This window comes from Schistocerca gregaria, chromosome 2 (genome assembly GCF_023897955.1).
Source record: "Schistocerca gregaria isolate iqSchGreg1 chromosome 2, iqSchGreg1.2, whole genome shotgun sequence".
Taxonomy (NCBI): domain Eukaryota; kingdom Metazoa; phylum Arthropoda; class Insecta; order Orthoptera; family Acrididae; genus Schistocerca; species Schistocerca gregaria.
The window spans coordinates 128953239-128978459 of record NC_064921.1 but is presented as its reverse complement, the minus strand read 5'-3'; positions in this window follow the sequence as shown (position 1 = coordinate 128978459).

The following is a 25221-nucleotide window of genomic DNA, read 5'->3' as shown; positions in this document are numbered from 1 at the left end:
ATACCATGTGGCCGGTTTTGCCCAGCCTGTGGAATTTGAAAATTTTACACTTATACACACGTCAGTGCAATTAGTAAATGGCTTGGATACTCACAGCATATCCAAAATGGAAATCACAGAAGCTGGAGAGAATGATGAACGTATAAGTGGAAGTAAAGCCTTGGGTAAGAAACGAAATACTTCCCTTAATCGACGAAAGAAGGAAGAACTGCATTGTTCAGGAAAGACAGGGATAGAGTAACATAAACCACACAGAAATGAAAGCAATACAAACATCAGGCAAGCTAAAGTGAAATGACTGTCTTATTGGAGAGACAGATGCAGCATTTACGAAAATGAAAAGAACCTCTTGTGAAATTAATATCAAAAGCATGAACTTTATGAATACAAGAGGAGCTCCATTGCTGTACGTAATAGGGTAGAGCTGATAGGTGGAAAAATTATATTGTAGTGTGTGAATTGTTCGTTGATGTTAGAGAAAAAGAAATTTGAGACGATTTGGAAAACATGGTGGATCTCCTATCAGTTTTGCAGAGTTTTGGAAGATTTGTATTCGAATAAGGCAGAAGGGATAGATGGCACTCCTTCGCAGTTTTTAAAATCAATGTGCAGATGTGACAACCAAACGACCAGTTTGGTACTTAGAATCTATGAGACCAGAGACATTGTACAAAACAGTGACACAATCCCAAGTACAGCAACGTTACATAGATGGTTTTATTACCGCACACTCAACTCATCAGAAAATGCTTTTAACATACCGAGAAGTTGCATTTATGCTGCTGTTGAGATTATTGAAGATACATTAGATACGATCAGTTTGGCCTTGGGAAAGCCACCACGGAAGCGGTTCTGACATTGCGCTTTATGGAATGAGATTTTCACTCTGCAGCGAAGTGTGCGCTAATATGAAACATCCTGACCGATTAAAACTGCGTGCCGGACCGAGACTCTAACTCGGGACCTACCGACTGACGACCCGTCCTCACAGCTTCACTTCTGCCAGTACCTCTCCGACCTTCCAAACTTTACAGAAGCTCTTCCGCGAACCTTGCAGAAAATTTGGCTGGTAATGGCGACACTGAGAACACGTGCTGTAGAGAGCTTCAATGAACAAGTTTTACAAAGTCCCTACAATGCCGGAGCTGCCAAGATATTTCACCACAATCGTTTTTTGCAGTACGAAGTCGGCCAGCAGCAAACAGGTGGTGCAGTCGCTGAGATCTGTGACGTCGACTATTCTACACCCGACACGAATTACTTACGTCCGGGAGACTGAGACAGTTCATTTGCTAGCTCGTGATGTGTCTCCAGGAGGAGACACAGCGAAGTACATCTATCACGAAATCTTGCACCCGGACAATGCCAGGGACATATCCTGAGTGACCCACAACGCGCACCGTAGTCACGCTTCCCAAATTGAGCCATCAGCGACCCATACCGCTTTCGAAAGTTCCCCATCGACGGCGGCAGTAGGTACATGCGCCAATCATAAGATTTAAGGTACAGCGGAAAATATCACTAACTGGCAGGCGACATATACGCATCCAATGGGGTCTTGTCCCCCAGTTTCAGGAAGAAGCTCTTTGACCTCACAGAGGGTCATCGTGAGCTGCCGAATCGATTTCCTACATCTATACTGCCGTGGAAAAATTCTCCCGCCCACCACTGCACACATCAGATCAGAGGTTCATCGAACTCCTGCCGCCAGAGAATAGCACCTAGCGGATCGCCAGGCATCCGTTTCTTTGAATTCGGTATACTTTACCCGTGATGTACGGGTACCGTCTGTGATTCATAATCAAAACGTCTTCGGTCCCGGGTTCGATAGCCCGCCACTTCCTAAACTTTTGATAAATAATCAGCATTGGCGGCCGAATACTTCCGGCATAAGAAGTCAGACTCATTCTGCCAACGGCCTTGTCAAAGAGGGCGGAGGAGAGGATAGAGGTTCAGGGCACTCTCTTGTCCTAGGGGTGGGAACTTGCCCCTAAAGGCGGAAGAATCAGCAATGATCAACGACATGAGGATGCAGGAGGCAATGGAAACCACTGCATTAAAGACACGTAACGTGTATCCACAGGACATGTGGCCTGTAGCTGAAGAAGTGTCATGATGATCTCTCCATTGGCAAAAGATTCCGGAATAGTCCCACATTCGGATCTCCGGGAGGGGACTGCCAAGGCGGAGGTAACCATGCGAAACAGATTCAATAATCAACGAAAGAATAATGTTCTACGAGTCGGGGCGCGGAATGTCTGAAGCCTGAACGTAGTAGGGAAACTAGAACATCTGAAAAGGGAAATGCAGATGCTCAATCTAGATATAGTAGGGGTCAGTGAAGTGAAGTGGAGGGAAGACAAGGATTTCTGGTCAGATGAGTATCGGGTAATATCAACAGCAGCAGAAAATGGTATAACAGGTGTAGGATTCGTTATGAATAGGAAGGTAGGGCAGAGGGTGTGTTACTGTGAACAGTTCAGTGACCGGGTTGTTCTAATCAGAATCGACAGCAGACCAACAGCGACAACGATAGTTCAGGTATATGTGCCGACATCGCAAGTTGAAGATGAACAGATAGAGAAAGTGTATGAGGATATTAAAAGGGTACTGCAGTATGTAAAGGGGGACGAAAATCTAATAGTCACGGCTGACTGGAATGCAGTTGTAGGGGAAGGAGTAGAAGAAAACGTTACAGGAGAATATGGGCTTGGGACAAGGAATGAAAGAGGAGAAAGACTAATTGAGTTCTGTAACAAGTTTCAGCTAGTAATGGCAAATACCCTGTTCAAGAATCACAAGAGGAGGAGGTATACTTGGAAAAGGCCATGAGATAGGGAAAGATTTCAATTAGATTACATCAAGGTCAGACAGAGAATCCGAAATCAAATACTGGATTGTAAGGCGTACCCAGGAGCAGATATAGACTCAGATCACAATATAGTAGAGGTGAAGAGTAGGCTTAAGTTCGAGACATTAGTCAGGAAGAATCAATACGCTAAGAAGTGGGATACGGAAGTTCTAAGGAATGACGAGATGCGTTTGAAGTTCTCTAACGCTATAGATACAGCAATAAGGAATAGCGCAGTAGGCAGCACAGTTGAAGAGGAATGGACATCCCTAAAAAGGGCCATCACAGAAGTTGGGAAGGAAAACATAGGTACAAAGAAGGTAGCTGCGAAGAAACCATGGGTAAAAGAAGAAATACTTCAGTTGATTTATGAAAGGAGGAAGTACAAACATGTTCCGGGAAAATCAAGAATACAGAAATACAAGTCGCTGAGGAATGAAATAAATAGGAAGTGCAGGGAAGCTAAGACAATGGCTGCAGGAAAAATGTGAAGACATCGAAAAGGATATGATTGTCTGAAGGACAGACTCAGCATACAGGAAAGTCAAAACAACCTTTGGTGACATTAAAAGCAACGGTGGTAACATTAAGAGTGCAACGGGAATACCACTGTTAAATGCAGAGGAGAGAGCAGATAGGTGGAAAGAATACATTGAAAGCCTCTATGAGGATGAAGATTTGTCTTATGTGATAGAAGAAGAAACAGGAGTCGATTTAGAAGAGATAGGGGAGCCAGTATTAGAATCGGAATTTAAAATAGCTTTGGAGGACTTACGGACAAATAAGGCATAAGGGATAGATAACATTCCATCAGAATTTCTAAAATCATTAGGGGATGTGGCAACAAAACGACTATTCACGTTGGTGTGTAGAATATATGAGTCTGGCGACATATCATCAGACTTTCGGAAAAGCATCATCCACACAATTCCGAAGACGGCAAGAGCTGACAAGTGCGAGAATTATCGCACAATCAGCTTAACAGCTCATGCTTCGAAGCTGTAGAAGAACGGAAAAGAAAGTTGATAATGCGCTTTGTGACGATCAGTTTGGCTTTAGGAAAAGTAAAGACACGAGAGAGGCAATTCTGACGTTACGGCTAATAATGGAAGCAAGGCTAGAGAAAAATCAAGACACGTTCATAGGATTTGTCGACCTGGATAAAACGTTCGACAATATAAAATGATGCAAGCAGTTCGAGATTATGAAGAAATTAGGGGTAAGCTATAGGGAGAGACGGGTCGTATACAGTATGTACAACAACCAAGAGGGAATAATAAGAGTGGACCATCAAGAACAAAGTGCTCGTATTAAGAAGGGAGTAAGGCAAGGCTGTAGCCTTTCGCCCCTACTCTTCAATCTGAACATCGAGGAAGCAATGATGGAAATAAAATAAAGGTTTAGGAGTGGAATTAAAATACAAGGTGAAAGGATATCGATGATACGATTCGCTGATGACATTGCTATCCTGAGTGAAAGTGATGAAGAATTAAATGATCTGCTGAACGGAATGAACAGTTTAATGAGTGCACAGTATGGTTTGAGAGTAAATCGGAGAAAGACGAAGGTAACGAGAAGAAGTAGAAATGAGAACAGCGAGAAACTTAACATCAGGATTGATGGTCACGAAGTCAATGAAGTTAAGGAATTCTGCTACAAAGACAGTAAAATAACCAATGACGGACTGAGCAAAGAGGACATCAAAAGCAGGCTCGCTATGGCAAAAAAGGCATTTCTGGCCAAGAGAAGTCTACTAATATCAAAAAACCGGCCTTAATTTGAGGCAGAAATATCTGAGGATGTACGTCTGGAGTACAGCATTGTATGGTAGTGAAACATGGACTGTGAGAAAACCGGAACAGAAGAGCATCGAAGCAGTTGAGATGTGGTGCTATAGACGAATGTTGAAAATTAGGTGGACTGATAAGGTAAGGAATGAGGAGGTTCTACGCAGAATCGGAGAGGAAACGTATATGAGGAAAACACTGATAAGGAGAAGGGACAGGATGATAGGACATCTGCTAAGACATGAGGGAATGACTTCCATGGTACTAGAGGGAGCTGTAGAGGGCAAAAACTGTAGAGGAAGACAGAGATTGGAATACGTCAAGCAAATAATTTAGGACGTAGGTTGCAAGTGCTACTCTGAGATGAAGAAGTTAGCACAGGAAAGGAATTCGTGGCGGGCCGCATCAAACCAGTCAGTAGACTGATGACCAAAAAAAAAAAAATAAAAAGAAATACTTTACTCACTGGTGGCATTGGCCAAGACGCCAGACTGTCGTAAAGCGATTACTCTGGCTCCAGGCCGTGACCTTCCCAGTCGCATCACAATGTATGCAGTAGATCGCAATGCAGCTCTGATCGTGCTTACAGAGGAATGGGCCGGCCGCTTTCGTTCGTGAATCCTATTCACAGGTAGGCTCCCTGAGAGTCAGTATGCCTTCACATTCACTGGCCCCTGCAGTTATACTGGATCTGCTGTAGATCTCCCAAATGAAGGCCAACAGTGCCTCAAAGAAGATGCGCCGGGTTCCACACCAAGGATGATTAGAGTTCTTGATACTCATTGCATCACCTGCAGTGAATTTATTCAGCCTTCTCCTTCTAATGACATAATAAAAATGATGATAACGGTTATTCAGTATTAATCATTTTTACAGTTCCTAATACAGGCTCCAAGGTATTTAAGAAGTACATGGAAGGTAGTCTGGATAGGGAACCTTTGTCCAGAGCAGGCCGTGTGTGATATCCTTAGGTTAGTTAGGTTTAAGTAGTTCTAAGCCTAGGGGACTGATGACGTCAGATGTCAAGTCCTATACTGCTTAGAGCCATTTGAACTATTTGAACCTTTGTCCAGAAACGTATCGTTCGGACAGAAAAGAAATGTGATGTTGAAATCTCCCTCTTCATGATACACACGTAAACTGAGAAGTGGGCACCTGCTAAGAACCTGTTGGAATTATTGGCGTCACGTACCATCTTTGTGCGAATAAAAGGCATCGCGAAACTGGTACGTTGGCAGCTAGGTGGATTAACTGTGGTGCTCCACGGAAGCACCGCCCTCCCGAGTTTGAAGATGACGTCCTTCGTCATGTTGAAGACAATTATCCGACGAGTACCCGATACATTCTCAATGACATATGCTCCTGTAGCGCACACAGGTCGAACTTCATTGTCTCCGATGTGTGTGTGTGCCATGATGCGCGAGTTTTGAAAGTGATACCATTTTCAAACTCACTTTAAATCCAGAGGCTACATTTCTGGAAATGGTATCTGCCATCAATCCTTTATCTAACAAATTCTCTCTACAGAACCTGGAAGACAGTAACAAGAATTGTGAAAAACTCTCCATATTATTAATCAGATGCGTTTGCGTGGTTCTTTATAAGTGCATTGCTCTTGTGTATTCATTATCTGTTCGTTGCACTTAAATAATCAGTCTTGATCGGTGTGCTTGTATTTAAAAAATACGTGTGTTGGAACTTAAATAGTAGCAACACTGCTGTGGAGACACTATGCAATACAATCTACTACTGTCGCTGATAGCACACATTGTTGATATATCTGCCTTACCTCCGAGCAAATGGACTCGCCCGTCCTACGTCACTGGCGTGCGCACAATCGACGGAAACACAGTCACTTGTGAGCGAGCGGTCTAACGTAACGGTGTCACTATGTTTTAGAAACAGGAACAACGGAATTGTATCAAGACTGAATATGCCACAGGTCGTACAGTAATACATTGTCATCAAGGTCTTCAAGAGAGTGCAGGAATCGCCATTGCCGTACACTTTCTGCATAACCCACCCATCATTTTGCACGACAATGCGCGGGCGCATAGAGCGCAAGCTGTGGCTGCTCTGTTCGGTCCATGGGACTGGGAAGTACTGTAGCATCCACCATACTCTCCGGACTTGAGTCCTTGTGACTTTGATTTGATTCCAAACACGAAGGAACCACTTCGTGCTATTTGCTTCATAACTGTTCCAGAGATTCGACAGACAGTAGACCACTCCATTCGCACCATCAACAGAACAGGCTCTACTAACGGTATACTACGCCTTCTATAACTCTGGTAACGGGTCCTACTCACGCTGGTGATTACTTTGAAGGACAGTGGCAGGTCCAAACATGTAACTCTTTGATATCAATTGTAAATAAATAGTTGCCACATTTAAGATCCAACCCTCGTATATGCAATGCATCACTGGCATTGGAAAAATTGTTAAATCAATATCAGATAAGAAAGGTGACAAGAGAGACTTACACAATTATCATCCAGTTTCATTACTTACATTTTCATCCAAAATATTCGAAAAAAATAACGTACTCAAAAGTAGTCACAAACTTAAGTGGAAACCGTTTATTAGCATATCACAGTTTCGATTGCACGAAGATTGCTCGACTAACAATGCTGTTTACACACTCATTCAGCGAATAGTACAAGCTTTAAATAATAACAGCTCTCTAGTTGGCATTTTTTGTGATGTTTCTGGTGCATTTTGTAGTGTAGATCCTGTACCTCTCTCAGAAAAACTTACGTTTTATGGAATTGATTGGTTTACACACATATGGTTTGAATAATACTCATCAAAACGATTGCAAAGGTTTTGCTGAATAATTGAGACGATGTCAGAAAGATAAAAATTTTAATACCTGGGTGAAAAAAAGGCGTTCCACACGGTTCAAATTTGAGTCCACATCTGTCCCTTATATATGTAAATGATCTTTCAGGCAATAATCAGTAAGCCAAATTAGTACTTTTTACAGAAAATAATGGTGCTAAATGAATAGTATTTGAGAGGGAGTGACAGAAGAGTTGGTAAATGATATTTCCCAAACAATTATTAAGTGATTCTCTGAAAATGAACTCTCTTTAAATTAAAAACAAAAGATACGCTCATTTACATACAACAAACAGATTTGTGAAAGATGGACAAGACCAACAATTGATGTAGTACATGAACGGAGGTCAGTAAACAGCGTGTACTTATTGATGAGATCTTAAACTAAAAGAAGTATACTACTCTGATTCTCAATTAAGTTCACAATACCTTTGCTTTAACCAGTATCAACGTTGTGAATAAAGTAACTGGCATCAGTAGTAAAACTATGGAATTTCTGGTTCAAAATTTAAAGCTTAGTGTCATACCTTCCTTAACATTGTCTCTGTAATGTAACATATGAAGGGTTGCCTACATGCAAGGGCAGGAATGTGGCGAGGAGAGTGGCAAGATAAGCGTTGTCAAAAGCGCCCGCGCGCACACAAACACACACACACACACACACAAACACACACACACACACAGTTTGCTTTACTGTACGCTACAGCCATTATTATCTGTATTAGATGTAAATGACTGTATTTAAGAATAACTTATCAATTCATGGAGTATTCTTGTTTTGTGGTTAAGAAATGCTGTCTTTTCTTTCTTTGATTAGCATGAGCCATTTTGTACAATTGTTGTATGGCATAACAAAGGGACTTTAGCTTAATGAATTCTTTGTAGTCAATAGGAGTAACTGCAATATATTTCCCCATGATAGTTTTCAGTGTTTTTGTACAATCTTTTGCCACTGATCTAACATGTATGCTAAATGCGATTTAGATGCACAGACCTAGGGCCACTTTTCTCTTGGTTGAGGAGAGCAATAAACTTGTACCGTGCTTTGAACCTTATTTAAAATGTACTCATCCTACTTTGTTCTTTCTCTTCATTTTTTTGTATCGAACATATTACTATATGTCTGTAAGACTCATCAACCACTATTACGAAATTTGTATTACAGAACACAGCCAAAAATGTAAACAAATGTTGAATGTAAGTAAGTAAAGGCTTATTTGAGGCTTAAATTGACGCTGAAAGTAATAGGTCAATAACGTAAATTGTAGATTCATTTTGCACTGTTTTCGCTTTTGACACATTCTGAAATTATGTTTTGTAAGTTATGGCCAAGATCAAAGCCCTAGGATAGTAGATATTTAAAATTATTTTCCTTTGGAAGCACTGACATATTAACAAAATTTATTTCTTTTATTTTGAAAGATATTTTGGGAAGAACAATACTTTTGTCATACTCTATTATTCGAATAATTTCTTAGTTAAAACCGTAGCGTTTCATGCTGAGAACATACAGCTTAACAAACAAATTCCATAAACTTCCAAAGGGCACACAAGGCTCATGAATGAAAACATTTGAAATGCACTCCCCTGGGAATGGAAAACATTGTTTCCTATTTTTGCATTTTTTCTTATCTTTATCTGACAATAGATACTGCACTGAAACTGATGCAACAACGGCTCTGTATATATTTATCCCACCTCACACTTGAAACAGCATTTCGATGAAAAATTACATTTACATTACAAAAGTTAAAACCGTAAGTACTTTGAATTGTGACTGGAAAAAATCGCTGACTGAGGTAAGCTACTGTTGTCGAATAAAGTGTACTCGGATTTCTCATTGCACAGCAAGATTCCAGTTCATTAATATTCAAAGAATCACAGCAGAAACGAGAAAACATGTAAAGCACTTCGAATCTTGTTACAAAGACATTTGAAACAGTTCTGTGTTGTCCTAGATCACAACAGAACAGTTGTACTGAGTGAATCACACTACATGTGCAATACTTAGATTCACACCATTTCACGTACCACAGTGAACGAAGCTCATTTCAGTTTTCTTTCTCACTTTTTCTCGTTATTGCTGTAAGTCTACTACTAGACTTTGAAACTTAATTCCATAGGTGACTAGTCCTGCAGTATCATGGAAACATTTGCTAGGTATTACGGAACATCGTGATTTGTGTTATGTCCATTGAAAGTTATATTTTTTTTCTTTATTTCAATTTCTTCTTTCCTTTTTTACTTGACTTACAAGTATTACTTTCACAAATCCATACAGTGCTAAGCAAGATTAGCAAACCACTGTATTTAATTTCTTTTAATTACCTGAGTTTACAAACACTCTAGGACTGCAGGTTTATTTCTGTCATATACACAAAGTACGTATCATTCAGAAAACTAACAATTCAACACCGGATATCAATAAATCTAAGAGAAAGGTATATATTAAAAATATAAATCTACTAGTTTAGATATCAAAGTTATAAGGAGCTTATGAGCAGTGTACATGAGCAGCAGAACCTTTAACGCACAAGCAAATAATATAGGAGGACACATTTGAAACAACAAATCTCACGTGGCAGACTATATAAAACCATAGTATGTCACATCAGCAAAAACAGTCATATTTATGGGAGTAACAGATGCCAGAAACAGCAAACACCTCATCCCTTTGGAAAACATCACTCGAAGAACGATAATTTAATATAAGTTGTACACATCTTAAATGACCTGGTAAATATCAGAAACGAAATATTTTTTAAACAGTTTGAGAATAACAGTGGTAAAAAGGCAAACAGTTATTACTTTAGACGAATATATGCCACCTCGTGCTACCAAACATCACTACAACCAGGCCGCACACAAACTAACAATTCAAATAACAGAAATGCAATAGGTATATTGCTTCAAAACATCAACTCACAAGAAATAAAGCTAAAAACCCTTTGTATGCAGCAGCCAATACTGAACACTAAGTTAACAAAACGCACAGCTGGCAATAAAAATTGTACACAGCTGTTTTAGTTTCTATCTTTACAAACCGCCATATGTAACAGTCTTCAGTTTTCTTTTGTATAAGTTCTGTGGGATGTAATTTTCCATTTTAAATAGTTGTTAAGAGAAATATTGACATTTGTCCATTAGATAGATTTCCGTAGTTCCAGTGCTGAGTATTTGCCTCAGACATATACTGAAAAACCTTCATTGGCCACAATCCAACCAAGAAATGATTTACTTGCTGCTCACCATTGGTTATGATGTGCAAGGAAGACCTCATAGTGTTCACATGAAAAGCGTTTTTACAACCATAAGAAAGAATACATGAAAATCAGCACTGGAATTTTCTGAGGATATTGCAAGCGACGTCTATTGAGATGTTTAATCAATTTGTCCTCTGCATTACACAGCACTTGTTTATCTGTTGTTAGAAAACATGTTTATCACACTTTAATGTCTTTAGTGTACGGTATCGACAACATCCAGCAGTGACTGTATTCACTGGTAATTCTGGACTGATTAGTTCCAGATCCGACTGACTGACACTTATTTTACAATTATTTGATGCTGAGCTGTCAAAGACTACGTCATGGTAGTCACAGTGGTCATAATGTTCTAAAATGCAATTTACTTTTTCGTAATTTACTTTGTAAAGAAAAGTCTAATACATCTGAAATTTTGTCTTTCTATTTTTCTCAAATACATGCTGTATTAATTACACGATTCTGGAATCCAAAGGGCCATTGATACTGACCAAGCATAGCTTCCAATGCATCAGTCCGAAATTTTGTGGCTAACGTGTATGAGATTTTAAGTTCTGATACATAACAGGTTCTCAGATCTAGCAATGGATATGCTGAATGCTTCAGTGTAAAGTGCGTTTCCTTAGTGAGATTACTAATTTACGAATTCACAGAGAGCCAGTTATCAAGCCAATTTATAAACTATTCTATGGATGTGCACCTTTCTATATCCTTGTTCCTTGCTAGTGGTTTACTTAATTCCATGCTCAGTTGTTTCAAATGGGACTAACATTTAAAATTTTACTACATGTGCTTACAAAATAAATTCAGCAGTTCCTCCACAATTTTCATTGACATTGGTAGACCCTATTGCCTGTAAACCACACCTGATGTTCTCATTGTCAATTTGACAAAAAAGATTTACATTTTGTTTTCCTGAATAATGGGTCCTTAAAGCTTTTATGCTTAAACGATTCTGAAATTTGAATGGTTTGTTACTTTCATATGAAATATGGACCTAAGTACAGAAAAGGATGCTTCCTACAGATCTATTGTGACATCTGGAGAAATAAAATGTCAGAAATTAATCTTTCAAGTTTGTTCAGTTATTTCTCATACAATTAAAATATGTGTAGTAACTGTAGTATAAAACAAGGGCCAGAAATGAACTGCAGAATGCCTGTAAGTATTTGTATAAATAAAAATAGCACTCATGTTTATTTAGTTACTGTCAGATGTAGTATAAATAACTTTTAAAACTATGTTTTCTAGACTTATGTATGACAGAAAGTTGAGAATGGTAAGATTGACAACACTATTTGCACATGTGTCTGTAACAGTATTAGAGTGGGGCAGAGCAGTATTTCTAGTTCTATGTGTGAGTATGCAAGCATGGCTCAAAATGAAGCGCAATAAACAAGCAAATATTAATTATGAGAAAATATGTGAAAATCTTAGCTGAATCTGTTTTTTATGAATTGACAGCAGTCTTAGTTCTGTGCTAACATTCTAAGTTGTGTTAGGTTCAAGATGTGTTCCTTCTCTTTTACACACAGAACATTTGGCAAACCTTACAATATTTCCTATCATGGATTTTATATATAGTTTTTGAAAATTCCTGGAAGTGATTTCACAGACATAAACAAAAATTCTTACATTCAGTTCTGTATTAATAATATGTGGTGTATATTCTGTATCTATATAATAAAATATATATAATTTACTTCTGTAGACCAATTTTCACTACATGTAACACAGTCAAGTTTGTTCATTAGTTCACGAGATGAACTAAAAGAGAATTTATTACATTCCTCCATAAGTTTAGTGCTGTCGTCTATGGGTGCTCTCAGGGCTGTGGCTTCCATGTTCTCATACTTTTCATAAGGAGCTTCTCTGTTTCTTAGTATCACATTAGAAGTAAATGAAGGCCACTTCGTAAACTGGGTTGGATAACAATTTTCCTGTGTTGTGACTTCCTTATCGGTATAGTTAATTTAGCCACAGTTTCGCAGTTTACTGCTCCTCTTTTCCACAATATATGTTCTTCAGAGAATTGCAAGATCTAGCAAATGAAGAAAACTGTACTGACTGTTTGTCACTACTGTACATCAGCCTTAAATTGCAAGGTACCTTCGTCAATTTATTTGCATCAGTTTATAATGCTTAAAGCGAAAACTGTTTGCCACAGAACGCTTGCTCGGAACGAAATTATTCATCTTAATCGTCAGCCACGGTAAATTTAATAATATGAAATTCTGCTTCTCGTCGTAGTTACCGATACAGCCAAGAACACAATAGTTGTTTACCATAATAAAGAGTACTTCTGGATTGCTACAGACGGTATATAACACAACAGTCCACCAAAGAGCAGAAAAGTAAACTGTTTCACTATTGCAGCAATGTTACTGTGCAATGGCAGTTTCCAGACAGCATTACTACAGGCAACTAGGTGGCGCCGCTACAGGGAGCAGTACTTATCGCTACAAAAAGAAAAGCAAGTGGAAGAGGCAATGGGCGGAAAAGTAGTTTGGAATGCCTTCTAGTCAAGACCGTACTAGCATACTAAAGAGAACTTGCAGCAGCGCCAGATGGCTATCAGAATTTTTCAAGGATGAACGGGGAGTCTTTCAACGAAGTGGCGAACATCGTAACATCTTATTTATACAGAGAAGGTACTGTTCGTATAATTTTCAGTTTTTAGTTTCCACAATACTGAAACATGAAAAGAGTAAGATACATTATTGCAGAGGATCGATAGGCAGCGCTATTATGTATTTCTGCTGCAGATAATTCAAGCTCCAGAAACGAGGAAATAAACAGTTGCAGTGTTATTTCTCTGCAGTTAAACACTTTGGTCGAATATCTCTAGTGCTAATTAGAGACTAAATATTAAATGCAAGAAATGTATTTGCAGTTGCGAGTATGGGCAACCATCTGCTGTATTATGGAATGACAACAATGAAAATTTGTATTGAGCTGGGACGCGAACCCATGTTTCTTCCTTATCGCGAGCGGTTGTCTTACCATTTGGCTATCTGAGTACGAGTGACATACAGACCGAAACTTCAATAAGACGCCAATCATTTGTCTACAACCAGTGTGTGTGTGTGTGTGTGTGTGTGTGTGTGTGTGTGTGCGTTTGTGTATTGTATATCGAACTGGAGACCTAGAAACGACCGAGAGGCTTCATCCCTGCCGTAACCATCAGTGGTTCACAACCCCACCACAGGCCACAGCAGTCCATGCACCCCACCGCCGCTCCACACTGAACCCAGGGTTATTGCGGTTCGGCTCACAGTGATTCCCCCCCTCCTGGAACGTCACAAACGAGACGAGTATAATCCAAAATATTTGAGTGGTAGAGTAACGATGGTGTACGCATATGTGGATACAGCAATCACCGACATAGTTTAACTGAGGCGGAATATGGGGACCCAGCCCGCATCGCTGAGGCAGATGGTAAACCGCCTTAAAAACCACCCACAGGCTGGCTGGCACACCAGATCTCGACACACGAGTAACGTAGAAGTAAATATCCTCGGAGTAGTGAAGCAACTTAAATCACTTACCAAAAAGTAGTCTTCTGGTCCAGACTTCGTACCAATTACATTCCTTTCACAGGATGTTGATGCATTAGTTCCCTAATGGACAATCATATGCAACCGTTCGCTCGACGAGAGATCCGTACCCAAAGACTGGGAAGTTGCACAGACCAAACCAGTATTCAAGAAAGGTAGTAGGAGTACTGCACTTAATTATAGGCCCATATCATTATCTTCGATATGCAGCAGGATTCTAGAACATATATTGTGTACGAACATTATGAATTACCTCGAAGAAAACGGTCTATTGACACACAGTCAACATGGGTTTAGAAAACATCGTTCCTCTGAAACATAATTAGCTCTTCATGCGCATGAAGTGTTGAGTGTTATTGACAGGGGATTTCAGATCAACTCCAAATTTCTGGATTTCCAGAAGGCTTTGGACACTGTACCACACAAGCCACTTATAGAGAAATTGCGTGCTTACGGAATATCGTCTCAGTTATGTGACTGGATTTGATTTCCTGTCAGAGTTCGCAGTAAGTGACGGAAAGTCATCGAGTTAAACAGAAGTGATTTCTGGCGTCCCGCAAGGTAGTGTTATAGGCCATTCGCTGTTCCTTATATATATATATATGAAAGATTTGGGAGATCGGTCTTAGGTTGTTTGTAAATGAAGCTGTCGTTTATCGATTAATAAAGTCATCAGAAGATCAAAATAAATTGCAAAACGATTCAGAGAAGATATCCGAATGGCGCTAAAATTGGCAGTCGACACTAAAAAATGAAAAGTGTGAAGTTATTCACAAGAGTGCTAAAAGGAATTCGTTAAACTTCGTTTACACGATGAATCAGCCAAATATAAAGGCCGTAAATTCAACTAATACCTAGGAATTACAATTACAGAGAAACAAACAGAAAATGCACTGAGGAAGACTAAACAAAGACTGCGTTTTATTGGCAGGACACTTAGAAAATGTAACATATCTACTAAGGAGACGACCTACACTACGCTTGTCCGTCCTCTTCTAGAATATTGCTGCGCGGTGTGGGATCCTTACCAGATAGGACTGACGGAGTATATCGAAAAAGTTAAAAGAAGGGCAGCAATCTTGTATTATCACGAAATATGGGGAGAGTGTCACTGAAATGATAAAGGATTTGCGCTGGACATCATTAAAAGAAAGGTGTTTTCCATTTGCACGGAAACGTCTCACTAAATTCCAGTTACCAACTATCTCCTCCGAATGCGAAAATATTTTGTTCATTCCGACCTACACATGGAGGAACTATCACCACGATAAAATAAGGGAAATCAGAGCTCGTACGGAAAAGTACAGGTGTTCGTTCTTTCTGCGCGCGCCACCAGGTTGTAATAATAGAGAATTGTGGTGGTTCGATGAATCCTCTGCCAGGAACTTACATGTGATTTGCAGAGTATTCATGTAAATGTAGATGTGGAATCGGTCGGGCGGATTCGCGCTGGGAACCGCGACGCCTTTCCGTTCGGGAAGCAGTGCGTTAGTCCGCGCGGCTAGCCAAGCGGGCTCTCCAACGAATACTCGTCCATCCATTATGTATATTTCCGTACAGGGGAAGCATTTTACTTGAAAAACGCTTGCGCGATGTTTCCTCTGAGCTGCGAATATATATCTTTTATTTCTTAACGGCTGTAGTCACTGTAATGATTCGACAGGCGTTCATGTCCAAAGGATCGTTGCATCGTAATTCAGAATAACACAGGGACTACAATATCGTAAATATTAAACATCAAGTCAAACTACTCCCCCGAATGCACGTCCACAGGTAATTCCTTTAATGTATTTTCTGGTACATTTATATTCTTATTAAGTCACTGTATCAGTTGAGGGCATGTCCGCATATCACGAAATCTCGGCATGAGCTGTCGTGTAGAGCACAGTTATCAGCCTCACGCAATACAATGTGCATGGTGAACATTAATAAAACCTGTAGACTCCAGGAACGGATTCCTGACTGGAAATGGAGGGAAAGAGATCCTGTGAACATGTGTCCAGAAATTGACGGTGCGAGTGCAACGACAACAAATCGTCCAGACACGTACTAGACAGCTGCATCGAACTCACGTCACAACACATGGTCAAAGTGGCCTCCATGGGACTGAGTGTGACCGGAATAGTAGCGGCTGTCATGCAGGACGCACATAATCGCCCTTTGGCTTGCAGAATTCTGGCGGACCACATGCATAGAGCTTGTACGAAGATTCGTCCCAATATCCTGTAGAACACGGTACTCTAAATTTAGTGCACGCACAGTCCGTCGCCTCCCTGCGCGTTTCTCTGTCTGAAAGGTCCCATGATGACACATTCACCCAAGTATGTCTTGAAATATTGTGTGATTGGTGTCTGTGAGGGTTCTTGTTATGGTAGAGGAGTGCTGCCTCTCGACCATATCCATCTGCTTGGTCGTACGTGAACACCATCTCGGCTTGTTCCCAACATAGATACTGGACTACTGTGCTGGTTACAGTACGCTGTGTCATTCACACAGCCTGCAGTAGACAAGAAACACACGGCATGTCGTCAGAGGTATCAACTGTGGCAACACATGTTCATAGGACCTTTCCATGTCAGGAATCGATCCCTTCATTTTGTTAGTTTTATTTTGTTCACCCCGTATTGCGCAATATATTGAGCGGGAGACACTATTTTTAAAGCTCTGCAGTCTCCTTTAGTATACTGTGCGGACTATCAATACAGACAATATAATTGCTCATTACTCAGTATTTCGGAATAAATACTGAGGACGTGAAGGCTTAAGTAATGCTGCCTTTGTGCCTGAAGCTGGCAACGTCGCTCACCCGCTAACCAAGAACTCTAATGCCATGCGGTTCAGATGGTGCGGCGGCTATCTGACGTCACTGGAACGCTTATTAGTGCGTCATGCCGTTCAGACAAAGGGCGGCTTTGACGCGGTTGGCCATCGGACTGTCTCTGCGGCCAGCGGGGACTACTGATCCACCGCCGTGCCCGCCGGCTGTGTAGCCTTCACAAGCATTTGACTGATGTTGAACACTGTCGGCTCAGGAAGCAGGGCCGAGAGGAACGTTTTACGTATCGGTGAGCGTGGGCACGTAGTCACACAGTGGAAATCAGTCATACAGAAAAACTTCATGATGAGGAAGTGCCACTAATTGTGTGATACAGATGATAAATGTTTTTCAGGTTTCTTGTGGTTGCCTTTTCTTGCGCCAGCTGTAGACATGTAACAGTAGTTCACAAGCTATGTAGGTAAGAGAAAATGAAGACAAGGAGCGTACATTATTATGTACCGGAAGTTATTAGTGCATATTACAACATAACTTATTGCAAGTGTGTACATGACAATGCAATCAAAATGGAAACAATATGTAGAAGAGAAACAACTGCTAGTTTCGTTGTATTATGGGTTTATACGTGGCAATTAGGTGTCTCATTTAAGTGAAAATTGTGTAGCACTAAGTGTGTAATTAGGCTGATTAGGATTTTATGTTGGTAACGCCACGTAGCGCTCTATATGAAAAACACTGACTCTGTGCTGTGTGCAGTCTGTGGCTGGTTGTCATTGTTGGAATATTCGCTATTTTAGTGTTGGGCGGTTGGATGTGAACAGCGCGTAGCGTTGTGCAGTTGGAGGTGAGACGCCAGCAGTGGTGGAAGTGGGGAGAGAGATGGCAGAATTTTGAGAGCGGACGATCTGGACGTGTGTCCATCACAAAGAGTAAATTTGTAATATTGTATATCATGGACTGGTGTATATATATATATATATGATGACTATTGAATATTATTAAGGTAAATACATTGTTTGTTCTCTATCAAAATCTTTCATTTGCTAACTATGCCTATCAGTAGTCAGTGCCTTCAGTAGTTATTATCTTTTACTTAGCTGGCAGTAATGGCTCTCGCTGTATTGCAGTAGTTCGAGTAACGAAGATTTTTGTGAGGTAAGTGATTCATGAAAGGTATAGGTTATTGTTACTCAGGGCAATTCTTTTGTAGGGATTATTGAAAGTCAGATTGCATTGCGCTAAAAATATTGTGTGTCAGTTTAGTGTTGATCAGAATAAGTAAAGAGCGAAATGTCTATGTTCAGTTTCGCTCAGCTGTTTGAAAATCAAATAACGTCATAGGTTTATCAGCACAGTAATTTATAATTTTCCAAAGGGGACGTTTCAAGTGATATTCGTGATGTCGAAACGAATTATTTCGATGCTTGACTGATATTAACAAAAGAAATGTTATTGCACGAAACAGGCCCATAGAACGAGTGTAGGAAATATTTTCAAGCGTATAAGAAATATCATGTGCTATGAAACTGTAGTATGGGCCGACCACCTTTAGAAGAATGAGCGAAAAGAATCGTTTATGACAGAAGGACTAATTATCCTTCTGGCATTTTAGTTTGATGTGTTTCTCGGCTATCGACCAACGGCACTTCGGAAACCTCCAAAGTTCCGAAAATCATTCCTCAAATACCTTTTACATCTCTACTTTAGGTGTAGGTAACTGCTTTGGATGTACAACACTCGAAGTTACCTGGCATTCTCCCTTCACAATTTATGAGACTGTTGAACATCTGAAACCAAAAGTGAAAGCTACTATTGCCTGTAGCCAAATAACTCAACAAGGATAAAATAAATTTTGCTGATAAAATTTACAGATATATTAATGACTGAAGACAGCAAAACGATCTGCACTATTAATAGCTTACATTGTTAATTACATTTGTTTCGTAAGTATCAACATAGATGACAAACTTGGAATATTACGGAAAACTAAATTATAACACTGGTTTTACCTGACGTTTGTAATTAATGAACTGACTGAAATCTGCTTCACTTGATGCAGCAAAACTGGAAGGTACAATTTACTTGACTTCTAAGTGAGGCAGAGAGAGAAAAGAGAGAGAAAGAGACGAAGAGTCAGACAGACAGAGAGAGATAGAGAGATAGAAAGAGAGAGAGAGAGGGACTGCAAACAGTAAAACTTACCTGACACATATGGCTGGTATCTGTCCCGTCTCAAGTGGATTTCTCCAGTTTGTTGTTCAGTTACCGGTAATCCCTTTTATCAGGCTATGCAGTGGCTCAAAACGTTTACGTGACATACGAAAATACTTGGAAAACCAATGTACATGAACAGTAGTTCATCAAAAAGGCGATGGTGTTCCCATAAGCTTTCCCTCTCCAAACTGATTTCATATACCCAGCATCATCTTGTCTCCGCACCAGTTAGTAGCACTAATACGAAAATAGGTTGGTTCTCGTCCGACCTACTAATTTCCGTTCAAAACGTGTAACTTTTCACATATTCTGCCCGGCAAAAGAATTGCAACATGCAGAATACAAGATTGGATCTTAATGCAAATTCCTACTGTTGCACACCATCAATAGCTGTGTAAATAATTAGAGCTGGTATTGTTAATGACGTGTAGAACAGGAATGTGACTATATTAGTTTTATTCCTGTTTAGTGACGTCACCAGGTCTGTGAGGGTATATGAGGGATGTGAGTAGTGTCAGAAGATTGATCACACAGGAAGGCATAGAGGTCCCTCCTAGTTTCCTGAGAGCGTTATCATCGACTGACGTAGTTTCAATTGGGCCCAATTATGGGTCTCCATTTGGCTAGCTGGTCGAATCGTACTGTATCCAGATTTTAAGGGATTTGGATGTGACAGCGGCTCCTGTTACCCTACTCCTGCAGCACATACAGTTATTGTAGATCTGCAAATTGCAGCAGTGAGGCGTGGACGTCGAGATACGGCTGGCTCTACAGACGCAACATACTCCAGCATTCGTGACGCTGCCTTTTCCAATATACTGTTAAAATTTGTCGTGAAACCTTCAGTTGTCATTTAATTGGCACGATTGGCTTCTAGTTTACTTCAAGGACCATGATGTGTGGAAATCTTTCGACACTTTGAAATTAAACACATAAGCAGTTTGTAGTTGCCACACACTTCTTTATTACAAAAATATTGCTTTTATCAAATTAAGAGTAGCAACGATTATAGAAAAGAGCTTGCCTTGTATAAGCACATATTTTCCTAAATTGCCTCAACCCAGTTTCATTAATTAAAACAATGTTCATAAAAGCATTATTAATCAAATATGACTGAGTAAACTAAATCATACAAACTTCATGACTTTAGATGGAACTGTTTTTCACATGACTCTCATAAAAACTCTGACTACTTCCAACATCTAAAGGATGCATGAAGTCCAAAGAACTCTGATCTTTGAAAATTTGCTTAACCAACTTTCATTAAATAAAACAATATTCATAAGACCATTGTTTATAAAATATGACTGCCATAACTAAACCTCAAAAGCTTCTTACCTTACATTGAAACTGTTTACAGATAATTCACATCAAAACTGTAAAACTACTTCCACAACTTAGCGGGTGCATTAAGTACAACAAATATAAATCTTTCAAAATTTGCTTAGCAAACTTTCCTTAATTAAAACAATATTGATAAAACTACAATTAATCAAATGCCAAACATGCTTCAACTTACACATAAACTGGTTTTCATGTACCTCAGGACCAGGTAAGTACATTAATCTATTTAAGTCCAATAAGCACATGTCTTTCCACAATAGGTCGTAACATTTCTGACAAATTAGCAGGGTTTTAATATATTCCATATAATAATAACATACGAAATCGTCTTAACATGGTACCGCCACATCTTCAAAATAAATTGATGATGGACGCGAGCAAACCGAAAGGCTGTAACAGATACAGGAGATGCACGGATCAGAAGGTGAAATAAAAATATATTCAACTTTGATTTACAAGTAAGCTTTCGGAAAACATCAACGCTCCACTGGCAAGATGGAATTACCGCACATTAACAACGTAACCATAGACACCGATCCAGGTCCTTAATTTTCACTCTTACACCGTGATACCCCGATCCGAGTTTGCTCTCGTCGACCACCTCCAATTATCTGAAACCTAAACACATCAGCGGCAGACAATATTCTGACGCAACAGATACACAAGGATGTTAAGCCAACCACTTCCACGCGGCACAAATGAACCTTAAGCAGGCTTAAATACGTGACAGTGGGTCTTAAGATTTTATTAGACAACCTCTAAAACAACAAATAAAATTGGAAAGGAATTAGGGAAAATATTTCGGCTCGCTTCTGAGCGCCAGGTACAACTTACGCACTACTCGGTACGCATTAAACACAGCTTCATATCTGTTGGTTGTGCGTCACTATTACTCCCTTAAAGGATGTCAACATGTCAGGCAGCAACTGAAACCGCTAAGATAGCTTTCAGTGGACAGGCGTATTCAGTTATCATGAACAGAACCCACCGATGAACACTTAGACGACTCCAGTTCATTGACTTTGAATCACCTGCAAGAGACACGAAGGAAATCTGTCCTTCACATATCCAAGAAACCCCAATCACCTTCGGCAGCGGATCTGCATTTCCACGGCCAAACACGCCGCAGCAGCGGCCCACGCTCCTTCGTCGAACCGACTCGGCCACTCGCCACTCTGCATTCAGGCACAACGAAATACGTGACTGTCGCTGATACAGTTGATACCCGAACTGAAGATCCAGAGAGTACGCGCGCCCGCCGCAGTTAAATAGCCGTCTGCCAAAGATACGAAGCCAAGCAGTCATCGAAAATCAACTCAGACGACTGTGACGAGAACAGAAGGAGACTGGCGCCAGCAGCGCACCGGCTCAGACCATTATCAAGCTTACATGGTATAAGTGGCCGGAAAGTTATAATATTAAATTGAGCGAAAGTAACTTGCCCTTTCAAGACGACCATAGTCCGTAAAAAACTTCTCCCAGTAATAGTTGATGTTGTTGTTGTTGTTGTTGTCTTCAGTCCTGAGACTGGTTTGATGCAGCTCTCCATGCTAATGTATCCTGTGCAAGCTTCTTCATTTCCCAGTACTTACTGCAACCTACATCCTTCTCAATCTGCTTAGTGTATTCATCTCTTGGTCTCCCTCTGCGATTTTTTCCCTCCACGCTGCCTTCCAACGCTAAATTTGTGATCCCTTCATGCCTCAGAACATGTCCTACCAACCAGTCCCTTCTTCTTGTCAAGTTGGCCACAAACTCCTCTTCTCCCCAATTCTATTCAATACCTCATCAGTAGTTATGTGATCTACACATCTATTCTTCAGCATTCTTGTGTAGCACCACATTTCGAAAGCTTCTATTCTCTTCTTGTCTAAGGTATTTATCGTCCACGTTTCACTTCCAAACATGGCTACACTCCATACAAATACTTTCAGAAACGACTTCCTGACACTTAAATCTATACTCGATATTAACATTCTTCTTCAGAAACGCTTTCCTTTCCATTGCCAGTCTACATTTTATATCCTCTCTACTTCGACCATCATCAGTTATTTTGCTCCCCAAATAGCAAAACTCATTTACTGATTTAAGTGTCTCATTTCCTAATCTAATTCCCTCAGCATCACCCGACTTAATTCGACTGCATTCCATTATCCTCGTTTTGCTTTTGTTGATGTTCATCTTATATCCTTCTTTCGAGACACTGTCCACTCCATTCAACTGCTCTTCCAGGTCCTTTGCTGTCTCTGACAGAATTAAAACGTAATAGACGAAACTTCAAAATTTTTAGTTCTTCACCATGGACTTTAATTCCTACTCCGAATTTTTCTTTTGTTACCTTTACTGCTTGCTCAATATACAGATTGAATAACCTGTCTCACTCCCTTCCCATCCACTGCTTCCGTTTCATGCCCCTCGAGTCTTATAACTGCCATCTGGTTTCTGTACAAATTGTAAATAGCCTTTTGCTCCCTGTATTTTACCTCTGCCACCTTCAAAATTTGAAAGAGAGTATTCCAGTCAACATTGTCAAAGGCTTTCTCTAAGTCTGCAAATGCTAGAAACGTAGGTTTGCCTTTCCTTGATCGATCTCCTAAGATAAGTCGTAGGGTCAGTATTGCATCACGTGTTTCAACATTTCAAAGAAACCCAAATCTGACAACACAAGCACGGAGTTAAAATCTAGCATCATGCGTATTAGCAAGTGTAGAACAAGAAAGGCTGCTGGGTTGGACAATATTAGGAACGAGCAAATAAAAGGGTCTGGTACTGCAATATTGATACGTATTTTTGATCTTTCTTTTTTTTAAGTGCTTACGCTCTGAATGGATTCCTCCAGAATGCTCATCTAGGCTGGAGAACTTCCTCCGGATCACAATGAGAGCTGATGTACATGTACGTCCCTCAACAGACTGCAAACTGCTGTTGGGCATGTAAAGTAAATCTTAGAAATAGGGGATACGCTAGTGGACTTCCTACCTGTGAGTGTGGGGAGGCGCAGACACTGTCTCACCTGCGCAATTGCCTTTCGTGCCCGTCATCATACACCAAAGAAGATTTTATCCTTGCAAACTCTAATGCCCCACACTCTAATGCCCTTGGACGAAGACAGTATGATTTAATGTTTGTAGTTCGTCTTTCCGTAAGTATATTTATGATTGTTTACTCATGTACAAATACTTACAACTGTAAGCTAACTCTAATGCACGAAAGTGATGTAATGGGTGAAAGCGATTTCATTACTGTGACGTTTGTTCTGTTTGCGTGTTTAAATGTGTGAATGTTTACGGTCCATGAAGACATGTTTACAACTGTTAAGCTTTTTGTTATCTCCGTTGTAATAAAAAGTAATCAACCTCAGTCAGACACTTAATTGTGAACTGCAGAGTAATCCCGTAGATTTTAATGTAGCTAACGCACTGCGACCGTAGAAATAATGTTCATAATGTACATTATACGGCGTTCATAACGTGCATTTGGCAGACAAGTAATCACTATTGTGGCCTTGCTATTGTTACTCAAGGAATTACTCAAGCAGGTCAGTCGACACATCGCAGTGTCGTTATATCCAGGTAGGAACTTGATCTCGTGTCTCTCTGATCGTTACTCAGTTTCCAAGAACGCAGACAATGACTGGCCAGGTAGCGACGTTCCGGCCGTGAAGGCGGCATGTTTTGTGTTCCTCTCAGCGAGGGAGCGAGGTGACTGGCTGCCATTTTTGAAGGGCCGAACCGCTGTCCAGCCGAGCAGACTGTCTGTCTTCCGCTGAAGACCGGTCACGGATAGTGATGGCTGTGAGGGGGCAGTTGTGTCTGGAATTGATGTTGTGAGGTGTCACCTGCATGAAACATAGCACCAAAGTAATAGTAAATACAAGTAATGAAAAACGACTGCAACTACCCATTCGTCCATAGAAGTAACAAGGAAGAGTTACGTACAGTGATAAGGGTAGCATTTGGCAAAACCAGACTCTACAAAGACAGTTAATCACGCTTGGAAACACAATTTATAAAAGTGAAATAATATGACAGAGCTTTAAAGAAATTGTTTTCCAACTTACAAAACGATTTATATAACAACAAACCTAGCATTACTGACATGTCACACTACAGTGTGACATATTCCCAAGTTATATGGTTTGCCTTCGTCAGAATAGGAACATACAATAAAATATTCGAATTAATGTTATTAAAAGTAAACCTAACACCCGGATGGTAAATCACATGTTTCTTTGGAAAGGGAAGAATAACATAAGATTCCAAACACCAAACAGGTAAGTTCATACGCACACGTCAAAGTTACTACCACCCACAGCCAGTCAGGTACAGCGTCCGTCGTAACAGTGACGGACTGCAGTTTAAATCTAACTGTTTCCGATCGTTATCACCTCTAAAATTATACTTATCCACACAAAACTAGATAAAAGAATAGTTCAAAGGGCTCCGAGCACTATGGGACTTAACATCTGAGGTCATGAGTCCCCTAGAACTTAGAGCTACTTAAACCTAACTAACCTAAGGACATCACACACATCCATGCCTGAGGCAGGATACGAACATGAGACCGTAGCGGTAGCGCGGTTCCAAAC